At 45.7% G+C, this 11,447-nt stretch overlaps 1 long non-coding RNA gene across 1 annotated transcript; it reads right to left on the bottom strand.

Moving 5' to 3' along the window:
- Positions 1–5,788: 5,788 nt before the first annotated feature.
- Positions 5,789–8,369, bottom strand: LOC124686856. Its single transcript, XR_006997973.1, has 4 exons — positions 6,707–8,369; positions 6,481–6,588; positions 6,113–6,414; positions 5,789–6,008 (listed from the first exon to the last, which is right to left on the bottom strand). It is a non-coding gene; the product is annotated as an uncharacterized LOC124686856 (long non-coding RNA).
- Between the last annotated feature and the right edge of the window lie 3,078 nt (positions 8,370–11,447).

Below are 11,447 nucleotides of genomic sequence, written 5' to 3'. Positions count from 1 at the left end.
CTCCTGCCGGTTGCCACAATACAATAATGATCATCTCATACATATTCATCATCACATTATGGCCATATCACATCACCAAACCCTGCAAAAACAAGTTAGACGGTTCTAATTTGGTTTGCATATTTTACGTGGTTTAGGGTTTTCGCATAAGATCCAATCTACCTACGAACATGAACCACAACGGTGATACTAATGTTGTCAATAGAAAGAGTAAATTGGATCTTTACTATAGTAGGAGAGACAGACACCCGCAAAGCCACTTATGCAATACAAGTTGCATATCGAGCGTGGAGCAAATCTCATGAACGCGGTCATGTAAAGTTAGCCCGAGCCGCTTCATCCCACTATGCCACAAAGATGCAAAGTACTCGAACTAAAGACAACAAAGCATCAACGCCCACAAAACAATTGTGTTCTACTCCTGCAACCAATCTATGCATAGACACGGCTCTGATACCACTGATGGGATTCGTAGCATAAAAACCAAAAAATTTCCTACCGCAAGAACGAAACACAAGCCAAGATCTAATCTAGTAGACGGTAGCAACGAGGAGATGAAGAGACTAACCCTCGAAGATTCGCAAAGCTTAACGAGATTAGATCTCGGGGTGGATGTAGTCGATCACTTGCCGCTTGCAAAAGCGCGTAGAAGATCTTGATCTTGACGGTGCCACAATCGGGCAGCACCTCCGTACTCGGTCACACGTTCGGTGTTGATGAAGACAACGTCCTTCTCCCCGTTCTAGCGGGCAGTAGAAGTAGTAGATCCTCCTCGGAATCCCGGCAGCACGACGGCGTGGTGGCGGTGGTGGTGGAGAACTCCGGCAGGGCTTCGCCTATGCACTGCGGGAGTTGTGGTGGAGGAGGAGGCGGCTAGGGTTTGGGGAGCAGCTAGGGTTTGGGGCGCCGGCCAAGGGGGTGCGGCCAACTTGTGGTCTTGGGGGTGGCCGGCCCCCTCCCCTTGCTCCTCCTTATATAGGTGGAAGCCCCAAGAGTTGTAGTCCAAGTCTTCGAATAAGACCCCAACACCAAAACCTACCTTTGGTGGAAAACCTACTCAAGGAGGGAGTCCTACTCAAGGTGGGACTCCCACCTTTCCTTGGGGTGGGGTGGCCGGCCACCCTTGGTGGAGTCCACCTGGGACTCCTCCCCTTAGGGTTTGGCCGGCCTAGCATGTGGAGTCCCTCTGGGACTCCACCTTCCATAGTGCCTTTCTTCCGGACTTTTCTAGAACCTTCTAGAACCTTCCATAAATGCACCGGATCATTTCCAAACTTGGAATATGACTTCCTATATATGAATCTTATTCTCCGGACCATTCCAGAACTCCTCGTGATGTTCTGGATCCCATCCGAGACTCCGAACAAAACTTCGATCTCCATTCCATATTCCATATCTACTCAAACGACATCAAACCTTAAGTGTGTCACCCTACGGTTCGCGAACTATGCGGACATGGTTGAGACTTCTCTCCGACCAATAACCAATAGCGGGATCTGGAGATCCATAATGGCTCCCACATATTCAACGATGACTTAGTGATCGAATGAACCATTTACATACGATACCGATTCCCTTTGTCACGCGATATATTACTTGCCCGAGGTTTGATCATCGGTATCACGATACCTTGTTCAACCTCGTCTCTGACAAGTACTCTTTACTCGTACCGTGGTATGTGGTCTCTTATGAACCATTCATATGCTTGCAAGCTAGTTAGACGACATTCCACCGAGAGGGCCCAAAGTATATCTATCCGTCATCGGAATGGACAAATCCCACTGTTGATCCATATGCCTCAACTCATACTTTCCGGATACCTAATCCCACCTTTATAACCACCCATTTACGCAGTGACGTTTGATGTAATCAAAGTACCCTTCCGGTATAAGTAATTTACATGATCTCATGGTCGAAAGGACTAGGTAACTATGTATCGAAAGCTTATAGCAAATGAACTTAATAACGTGATCTTATGCTACGCTTAATTGGGTGTGTCCATTACATCATTCACATAATGACATAACCTTGTTATTAATAACATCCAATGTTCATGATCATGAAACGATGATCATCAATTAATCAACAAGCTATTTATACAAGAGGCTTACTAGGGACTTCTTGTTGTTTACATAACACACATGTATCAATGTTTCGGTTAATACAATTATAGCATGGTATATAAACATTTATCATAAACATAAAGATATATAATAACCAATTTATTATTGCCTCTTGGGCATATCTCCAACACTGAAACCCTCGCCCCTCACCTCGTCATCCTCCTCCCCTGCACGGATTCCACAACCCGAGCCGCCGACCACCCTCCGCCGCTTGTTCCTACAGTAGCGTGGAGAAGGAGGCCGTCCCTCCCTGTCTCGTGCAGCCGCGGGTCGCGGAGGACAGGGGCCAGGTTGGGGCGGCGCCAGCAATCGGGACTTTTGGGCGGCACCGGTCGCTCAAGCTTCCTGCGTCGGATCCGCCGATGCACACGATGGAGACAAAGCTAGGGCGGCCACGACTACTGGATGGGGGCAATCTCCTCGGACCATGCGGCTGCTCAAGATGGCGATCCAATCCATCCTCTCCCCAGCCACCTCCCATGAGACGGATTGAATTTCTCCCCAACTTCCAAATTCGGACCATGCTGCAATTCAGAATCACTTTTGCCCCAATCAACTAATCAATATTTTTTGATGCACCGGAGGAGCAGAATAGCCGACGGCAGTTTGAAGCGGATCGGGTAGCTGCTGTTGTCGGCGTGGCTGCCGAGTGGAGGATCTAAACTACGTTGGACTGGTGCCACAACGGTTGACCTCCTCGACACCGTTCGAGTTCCTGGGCGTCGCTACATGCCATAACACGCAGCAAAGTAACTCCCATCTCCTATAATTTGCTGCTATATTCTCAAGAACTGTGTACAGATGTTTGTCCATGATACCCTATGTCGCATAAATGTTTCTGCAGTCCCATCCATTAGTGCAAATGAGCCATTGAAACATGCAAGCAGAGGGTTCTTAGTTCCCCCTAGAAGAAATGCAATCATGACCATTGTGCCTAAATACGTCCATTTATGCCCTGGCCAGATTCTTTAGTTATGTGATAGCAACCTGTACCATAACATGTTATTGATTAACACAAATATATGCTTCATTACAGAGAAATCCTTAGAATTTGAGAAGCCAAAGTATGATGAGAGCAGATCATTACTTCGTTCAGGTCCAGCTGTGTATCAATATTCGAGAAATAAGTTACTCTTCTGCTGAAATAATAGCATGGCACATGTATTTTCATTAACAGTTAAGTCCTGCTGTCCATTCATACCTCCGTATCGAAATAGAAAGAAAGGAACAATGTGTAAAAAATATTCCCTCTAACAAATTCTTATTTATAAAATTAATGTAGAACTAAATTTCCAGCTTCTTCGGTTTCGTTGAAAGCATTTTCTGATGATGGCCATTTTCATGTTCCTTTACAAGAGCAATTCGTCGTAGAGGGCACCTCATCGGCAAGACGCCCGTGGACCGTGGTGTACATAACATTATCTCTGCAGTTCATGCCTGAGCCGTAGCTAGGCACGCGGCGGCGAGCTGGTCAATGAAGGCGTCACCGCGTCGCTGGGAGAAGGGAAGGACGAGCGGGAGGAGAAGAGAAGCGGGGCTAGCTCGCGCAGCCAGATGCCCATCGACGCCCTGCTCCTGCAGTGCCGCTTTTTCCTATTCTTGAAGGTTTGTCTCACACCTCAGCATTTTCTTCCGAGGTAAACTTATACATGTCCATAATTTATCCCAGCATGATCTGAATCTACTATATATACAATGTTTCCACCGTTGGTCATTTGATGCATGATTGTTTTGGTATATACTTGCATACCATTAATGACAGTATTTCAGCACAAGGGAAGTGTCAGACGAGAATAACAGAGGCATGCCTAAGCATATTTGTTCCCTCCTATTTGCTGCCTTGTACGAGAGGTTTGGATGGCAAAAGAATGTTGAAGTAAAAGAACCACAAGAAAAATGTGTTACAGGATGGGTTCACGTCCTTGTAGAATTTGATGAATCGACACTGGAAATTTATTTGTCATAGATTAGCTTGGAAGATAGGTTCTTTTACGTTTGCATCATGCTAATTGCTGAACTTAACATCTGCAAGTCGCGGATGCCAGACCAATGCCTGCCTGTACACTGGCTGAACACAATACACAAACGCATGTACTGACGCACATACAGCTTAGATATCGAACAGGAAAGATATTTTTTGATGAAGTATAGAAGTAGTAGCTTTTTTAGCAATCTGTATATACTCTTCCGGATCTGAACCTAGAGTTAGCGTTCCAGTCTAGAGAAATTAAGAGAAGGATTTCCGCGTTTTCTGACCACCAAATGTTTATGTTTATGCCTACAAAGATATTTTCCGCAAGGGTAAACGCATGAACTTAACATATTTTTAATTTCACTAGATGATTCATTCATACTCCGTTGACAATCTCCAATAGTTTACCCTTGCGTAATTTGTAATTCTACTTTTACCCATTGACGATTATGTTTGAATACTTGAAGATGCCTGTCTTAGTTAGCATAAATTAATTATTGGCATGTCATCCCGTCTGTTATCAGGATTAGTGATTTTCGCGGTCTAATTTGGCAAGAAAATGAAGGAGGCTGAGTTGGTGATGGCGGCATGGGAGAGTGGCGCTGATAGCGGGAAGCTTCTATGACATCGGAGACAGCGCCGAGCAAGGTATGAAACTGAATTATGAATGTTCTGAACTTAATTTACATTCCTATTTCTCAGGCCATGTTTTCATATTAAACGCAGATAAGAACTATATTGCTGAAAAAATAGATACAATTTATCTTTTTTGTGAAACTGATATACATACAAGTTAGGGCTTCTAAATGAGAAAGGCTTTGATAAAAAAAAATACCCGTTTTTGATGCGCATGTGGCCTGAAATACCACTGTATGAGATAGTACTGCATGGCTCAGGTACCTATCATGCAATCAATCCGTTCTGCTTATTAGGTATGAGATAGTGCATGGCTCAGGTTCCTTTAGTTTTGCACTCCTGGTGATAACGTAGGGTTCCAGTGTAGGTTTACTGATTGGAGTCATGGTTAATTTCTTAATTGATTATGAGTGGGTTATACTAGGAAACGTTGGCGCGGCGCCACGCCGCGCCCGTGGGGTAATTTTGATACACAGAATGAAAGATATGTGTTCTGCCGGTTTGGATCATTGTGAATATTCCTTCATAGTGAAAATAAAGGGCTAATATTCATCAAGATCCCGTTACTTAGGGTTCTGCTAAAGCCAAAACACCATTAAGTGGTCAAGGCAGAGGCTGAAGACCATAATAGAACGCCATACAGCTGTAGAAAGGAAAAGATTGCAGTGTCACCGGCACCTCTACCTCCAACATGTCGATCGTGGTTATGGAGCAAGTCCTCAGTAACACAGAGTGGCATTACTTACCAATGCACAATTAGGCTTGTCGAATTCTGGAAGTAGCAGGTTACCCAGAAGAGCGTTTCCTTGGATTTTGCAAGTGGAATGGAGTAGAGGTTTTCTCCTAAGCCAACCACGTTGGACTTGATCCATACCACAGCATTCGCCCAAGCCAGCTCACCAAGATATTTAGTTTTAATGCAAAATATAGGCTACATCAAGAATACTTTGTGTCATAATTGTATATTTTGAAGCAGGACCACCATTTGATGAGCTAGATCATTTGTATCAGATCCTTACCAGTGAACAATTGAAAACAAAAGAGTGACGATGGAGAAACATAGCTGTCGTTATCCAGAGTCAGATCGAACCGTAGGTAGGTAAGCTTATCTAGCAGCCGTTATTACTACAGAAGACTTCAGTTTAAAATAACAAATAAACTACGCTGCACAAGCGGTACATAATTACGACTGGGCACAGGTGAAGCACGGTCTTGAAAATGTCTAGACAGTAAAAGGAATACCCAGCACAGCTGATTCTTTTGATGCAAAACATGCTCTGTAGATAAAGAAACATAAATTGATATCAGTTATCAGGATGCAAGCATCAGAAAGTACTGGCATTCCAATATATATGCGTGTGGTTGTAGGCTTCAGGTGTACCTCTACGGATGGCCAAGTACATCCTCATATGAAATATTTCTGCACAGTAGCGGGTGCACCATTTTCATCGACTGCAAGTAAATTTAACCCGTTTGTTGATGATATTCTTGAGATGCCCATGTAAGAAGAATGCCAAGTAGAATGCTGTCAAGAAGAATGCAACAATAGGACAGGGAGCCAAGTACTATGTCCATATACATCGGCTGGAAAACCGTGTTCGAAAGGACACCACCAAGCCAAAGAGGCAAATTCATTGGCAAAAAGATGAAGAGGTTACATCTGCAAAACACCCCCGCAAAGACCTGCAAAAGGCAAGCAAATCAGAAGAAACAAAACAAAATAACAAAGTACCTACATAAGGAACAAACCTGGCCGAGGCTCCGAAGAGGTGCCCTCTAAAAAATGACGGGGCCGACCGACGGTAACCCAGTAGAAGTACCCACCAAAGAACGACCAGCAAACGCAATCAACAGCAACTGGCGTGACATAATCCAGAAAGTCAGCAGTTAATATGGAGATTCACATTAAGTCTGGCAGAACAACAACACCACCAAACACAATAACATGCAAGGAAGAAAAAGAAACCAGTACCACCTTAAGTGATAGCATAGTCAGCGTCCTACAGAGTATGGCTCCGGTGCCACGTCTGAGGGTGAACCAGAAGGAGACACACCTTTCTCACAGTTACAAAACTGGATCTACAAAGTGATAATGTATTTGTCGCTCCAAATAAACAGAAAAGAATTAAGTTAGTGAACTGCAAACATGAAGGCTGAGTCTCTCTTCTTTTAGCATGAGAAAATTAGAACACCCCTGATGCCAAAATTCCAAACATGAATGATCACACGTAAACGCGAAGGTAAACTGAAAGTGTGTGCACAAATCAGTGGGTAACTTCTCGAAAGCATATAACCATACCATCCATAGCTGTATGTTGCTCGAGGTACACCTCAGGGTCCTCCAACAATGATTTTTTTGAGATTGGATACCAAGCAGAACAGGATATTTCAACGAATGGCACAGTCAACAATCGACAGAACAACACAACAACAACCAAACTTTTGGCAAAATAAGCATCTGTCTCAATTCTAAATTTATAAATGATCCATGGAAATAGAAAGCTTGCTCAGAATAGAAGAGGAACCCATAAACAGAATACAGGACTCACATGTTAAGCATGCATTCATTGATCTAGCACTTTTGATCTGAATTGATATATGATTATGCTCTCAATCATTTACTTGTTAAGACACCCAGGGGAACTATAGTTCTAGCTATTTGCTCATAAGTATGATTTTCAATACCCCAAAAAATCCATAATTAAATACAACAACCCACAACAAAAATGAAGCCAATCTCCCTTCTGCCACAGGATGAGATCATAGATACAAAAGGAAATCACGGCGTACTATGTCTGCAGAAGATCAAATTAGGAGCTCTCATGTATCGCATAATCAGTATTTGCCTCCGAATTGTATAATCACAAAGTGATCAATCAGCTGGATATTTTGAAAGCCCCCAGCATTGCTGTAAGGAATAACAGTGAAGAAATTCAATCAAGAGATCAGATATACATACTTCCAGAAGGGACGTGTCTGATTATGTACTTACAGTACAATCCCCGCAAATAATGGATTCCGAGTTATTAAGTTGAAATAGTTCATAGATTCAGACTTATAGGTGAAACTAAGGTCACATCAAGAGGTGAGACATTCCGAAAAAAAATCAAGAGGTGAGATACACAACATATCTTAACCTAGATGTGCATACCATAAACAAATGAATCCAAGGAGTGAGAGGAACTCACCAATTATGAGTTGGCAGCGAACGACGTTTGTTCCTCATTCCAGTTCAACACACACATATAGGTTTCAATCCCCGCATTGACACACCAAATCATAAGACCAAAATCGTAAGCTGGGTACTCCCCCACAAAATCGAAACACATGACAGAATCTGAAATTGGTTGACCAGTCCTCCCTCCACTTCCTCACAGTTTCTGCAAACATGGTGGACCTGTACAGTCCATGAGGAGGTAGAGGGGGAGCGCCAGAAGAGGGGTTGAAGGGGCCTAGGTAAAACGGCACACGATGCACAGGCGAACAGCGGAGGTAATCGTAGGTAGAACTATTGGCTGGAGCAGAGAGAGCACGGGATGATCCAAAGAGGCCGAGTAGGAGAGAGGAGAGAGCACCGCTGAACTGCGACCCGAGGGGATCCTTTTGCCAGGCAGCGACAGGTCGTCCTTCCACACCTCCCTTCCCGCTGCCCCCTTCCAAGCGACGCCGCATCCAGATCGTTATGCGCGTCCTTCCTGCGCCGCCGCGGAACCCCATGCCACTCCACTCCCTTTGTTTCGTCCCGCCGCAGCCCCAGTACGGTGCGGATTCCCTGGGCCACCCGCCGTCATCCGGAAATCTCCGGCACCTGAAGCTCCAAGACAGCGCCAGAGGACCTCAATCTTTGGTCCGGACTTGAAGTATGAGGCGACCCAGTTCGGGACCGGGCAGAGCTGCGGGTCCTCCGCCTGCTGCTGTCGCCGGGGGCGGGACGGAGCGAGAGTCCCGCTAGGTGCTTCTACCACTGGGCATGGGACGGGCGAGAACTCTGTCAGGTGCTTCAGCCGCTAGGCGCGGGGCGGGCAAGACCTCCATTGGGTGTCGCTGCCACCGGGCGCGGGGCGGGCGACAACTCCCTGGCGAGCCAACTCAGTCGCTCCCGATCCCGTGGGTATGCAGAATAATGCAGAGCAGGCTGCGAAGGCTGAGATCCGACACGAAGAACGCGTCGGCAGCCTCAAAGTCAAGGCCGAGACCCAGATCGACCGCAACGGCCATGGGGCATCCGAGCGCGATGCAGGGCCGGCAACCTCGAGCGCACCCGCCTCCACCGCGACCAGGGAGAGAGAGGTGGGGTTCTGGGGATAGCGCTAGTGAGAGAGGGAGAGGAGGCCGGCGCAACACCTGTCTACCTCGGTCAGTTTGACCATAGGAAAGGGATTGAGTTCACGAAAGGTGTGGGAAGCTTGAGATTTTTCCAGAAACCCAATGAGCGGTGCGAACGTGTCACGTGTGAGGATCTTGGGGACACCGGTTCCAATTGAAGAAATACGGGGAGGGAAACCGGATGAAGAGTAGCCGAACCGATCTCTCACACGAGAATTGCTCTATCAACCGGTAAACTTCAGCATTAAATCAGCAAGGGAAAAAAAATATAGAGACAGAAATTACGGTGAGACTTCAAGGTGAAGGGCACGCGTCACCTGACGGTTGGAGATAAATTAGCGATCTACAGTGTCTAAACTAACATAAGATGCGTTGAACTGATCAGCTTTTATATAGTGTATTATATAACCGTGGTATCCTGAATCAAAGGCTCCAATTGTGCTTTGTACTGTGTATTTATACCAACAGAACATAATTGCTAAATTTATTTTTTCATTTCATTTATCTTTACAATTTTGCAGAAGTTGGTCCAAAAGATTTGTGAGTTTTTGATCTAGAATATAGAAACTTGATTCACAAGACTTTCTTCTTCCATAGAAATGATGTTGTATTGGCCTTTTTACAGTGTGAAAACCAGTGTTAAGACACTATACATTGAAGCTATGCGAGGTTTTGAAATATGAGTATAATGTTATATCCAATGGTTTTATTCTGACATTATTAGGTTGATGAATTCTTTATTGTCCAAAGTTTTGTTTTTTCTGCCCGTACGTTGGCGCGCTGCAAGGCATGGGGACATTATTAACTGGAAGTGGAAGTGTTGTATTAAAAGAATCATGTCTAAGTTAGCTCAAGGCAAACTATATATACTCATGTTGTAGTTCAGCGTTTTATCATGTCAAGACTACTGGTTTTAGTTATTCCATATTTTGTTTAGTGCAGTGATGTTTGAAAGTGCCAAGTCAAACTTGTTATATTTTCTATGTTTGGTACTGATGTAGTACTCATTTTGCTGCCATTATCAGTGCTTGTTGAACAAGTCATATGTACTATATTTTTTCCACTATTCAATCAGTCTGATTTGTTTAGTGCAAATCTGTGCAAAAAATGACAGTTATGTGCAAGAACTACCCAATATTATCTTATATATCAAATCTGGGCAAAAATAACATAGTTCTGGACATGTTTGATATTTGCTCATATTGCAAATCTGGGCAATATATGAAAGTCATATGCATGGATTGCTCATGTATCTGTTATATTCAGCTCTGGACAAATACTACGAAGCTCTGGGCATACATTGCACTACAAGAAAAGGGGTATTTTTCGTCGCCTATGGGCCTAACCCGACGATATGGGTTCTGTTGTGGAAACTGCGTCAGGCAAAGTCCTACGACGATTTTTTCGGTCCGTCGCGCTTGGGCGCCCTTCCGCCACGGAAAATCGGACCGTTGCGCAAATGTTTCCGGGAGCCCGTTGACTGGCCGACGTCATGCAACCGCCACGTGGCGTACGCCGTTAACCGGCGCGTAACGGCGTTAACCGGCCGAAACCCCGTGGTAGGTGGTAGGCCCACACGTGGCTCGGCCACGTCTTAAGCGGGCCGGCCCATTAAGTTTGCGGGCCGGGCCAGCTGACTTAGTTTGACCTGGTCAACTATATAGCCGGGCTGGTCCATTAGTTACGTGGGCCGGCCTAACCTCTAAGGTTGATCGGTCAAAACTTTAATGGGCCGGCCCACTAAGTATGTGGGCCGGCCGAATGCACTCGTTTGACTCGGTCAACAGGCAAAAGGGCCGGCCCACAAGACACGTGGGACCCACTTTCCCGTTATCGGGCCGACCCATTTACCTAGTGGGGTCCACCTTAAAACAATCGGGCCGGCCCAAGAAGTTATTGGGCCGACCCAATTAGCATGTGGGTCCCACTTTCTCGCTATCCGGCCGGCCCATTTTGTACGTGGGGTCCACAATAGATCAAATGGGCCGGCCCAACAAGAAAGTGGGCCGGCCAAAAACACGGTGGGTCCCACTTTCCCGTTAAAGGGCCGACCCATTTAGTATGTGGGGTCCACCATATAGTAAGTGGGCCGGCCCAACAAGATAGTGGGCCGGCCAAAAACACAGTGGGTCCCAATTTCCAGCTAAAGGGCCGGCCCATTTAGTAGGTGGGGTCCACCATATAGCAAGTGGGCCGGCCCAACAAGATAGTGGGTCGGGCCAAAAACACAGTGTGGGTCCCACTTTCCGTTAAAGGTCCGGCCCATTTAGTATGTGGGGTCCACCATATAGCAAGTGGGCCGGCCCAAGCAAGATAGTGGGCCCGGCCAAAAACACAAGTGGGTCCCACTTTCCGTTGAAGGGCCGGCCCATTTAGTATGTGGGGTCCAC

The sequence above is a fragment of the Lolium rigidum genome, chromosome 2, assembly GCF_022539505.1.
Source record: "Lolium rigidum isolate FL_2022 chromosome 2, APGP_CSIRO_Lrig_0.1, whole genome shotgun sequence".
NCBI lineage: Eukaryota > Viridiplantae > Streptophyta > Magnoliopsida > Poales > Poaceae > Lolium > Lolium rigidum.
The sequence above is the reverse complement of the archived record's forward strand: the minus strand, read 5'-3'. Positions and strand labels throughout refer to the sequence as shown.